We start from the raw sequence: 1479 nt of genomic DNA, 5'->3' as shown, positions 1-1479 counted from the left end.
ACATTAGGGTGATTCTTAAAAAAAAAATTAACGGTTTTTCGGTCTCAACCCCTCAATCGGTAATCGCGGTCACACATATCACGTATAAATTTTAGTCCCGATTGTAGTCGGTTAAGGCGGATCAAATTCCAGATGCCTCTATGGAGACTCAAAAAATTAAAATTTTTTTTTTTTCATTAATGTCCAAAATCGATACTATTAAAGTCGAAGATATCACATACATATATATTTTGGTCACGATTGCTGTCAGTTAAGACGTTTTCATAGGGTAATCGGAACTTTGACCGCTGTGCGACACGTCTTAACCGTCTCCAATCGGGACCAAAATGTATATGTGATACCTTCAGCTATAGCAGCATCGACGCATGTAGGTGTTCAGGCTTGGGAAATGTCATGTAAAAATTTGCTTCCTACATTTAACGACCGCCCTAATGTACATACATATGTAGGAATGTACGTTTGCATAAACCCTCTAAATGCATTTAAGAGTGAATCTCGCTATGCTAGCAGCAGCCAAAAAGGTCGTGAAGTCAAATGCAGTCGAGTGGTGCTAAGTGCTGCTTGCTGCCTACTGATCGGCGCGCGACTCAACTTACAACAGGCACTCAATGCTGTCACTCAAACGAGTAGAGTACTCAACTTGCAATGCGACAAGCTACTCTACACGGCTACACACGCGTTACAACACTCCACTCCGCTTTACACCACTCCACAGCGCACTTATGGGGACAACAATAAAAAAAGGGGTACTCAAAACAAAGCTGCTTACACGGAAACATACACCCACACATACAAACACAAATACTGGTAGGCTTGTTTGAACTCGCACAAAGTGCACACAGTTGGCAGTGGTTGTGAGTAAAGACGAAAGAATTTAATCAAAAGGCGAAAAAGTCAATAAAAATAAAACAACAACAATAAAAATATAAACAAACGAAAGACAAAAACAAATGCAGCGACTGAGCGGTGGACTGACTGTCTGAGTGATCACTCAACCGGCAACTACGCAACAAGTATTGTGCTGTGCTGCGGACGCTCGCTGAGCAGCTGACGTCGGACAGCGACCGTCGCTGGTAGAAATCTTGCTGGTTGTTGGCTGGAGTACTGCTTTGGGGAATAAAAGAACCGGCAAAGTGAAGTGGTTGTCGCCAGCAGAGGCAGCAATCGCCGGCAACATGAGTCAGCGCTGCAGCTGAGAATTGTAGCAACATGAGGCGCACCTCAGCCTTACTTGAGTGTGAGTGGTTGTGCGAAGATGTGCATGGTGTGCATGTGTGTAGCATCGCAGCTACCATGCCACAGTCAACTTGCTGGCTGGCGCTTCTTGGTCAGTGTTTCAGTACGTTTTAGTATAATTCAGTCAGTCATTTAGTCAGACAGTTTTCGGTTGAGTTCAGCGGTGTTCGGTTCGTTTCAGTCGCTGTTATTCAAGCAATTAGTGGTAGGCCCAGACGGTTTGACGCATTAAAGATAGAATGT

The sequence above is a fragment of the Rhagoletis zephyria genome, unplaced genomic scaffold (assembly GCF_001687245.7).
Source record: "Rhagoletis zephyria isolate East Lansing unplaced genomic scaffold, Rhagoletis_zephyria_1.1 Rzeph_scaffold_15016, whole genome shotgun sequence".
Taxonomy (NCBI): domain Eukaryota; kingdom Metazoa; phylum Arthropoda; class Insecta; order Diptera; family Tephritidae; genus Rhagoletis; species Rhagoletis zephyria.
Note: the sequence above shows the minus strand (reverse complement) of the source record.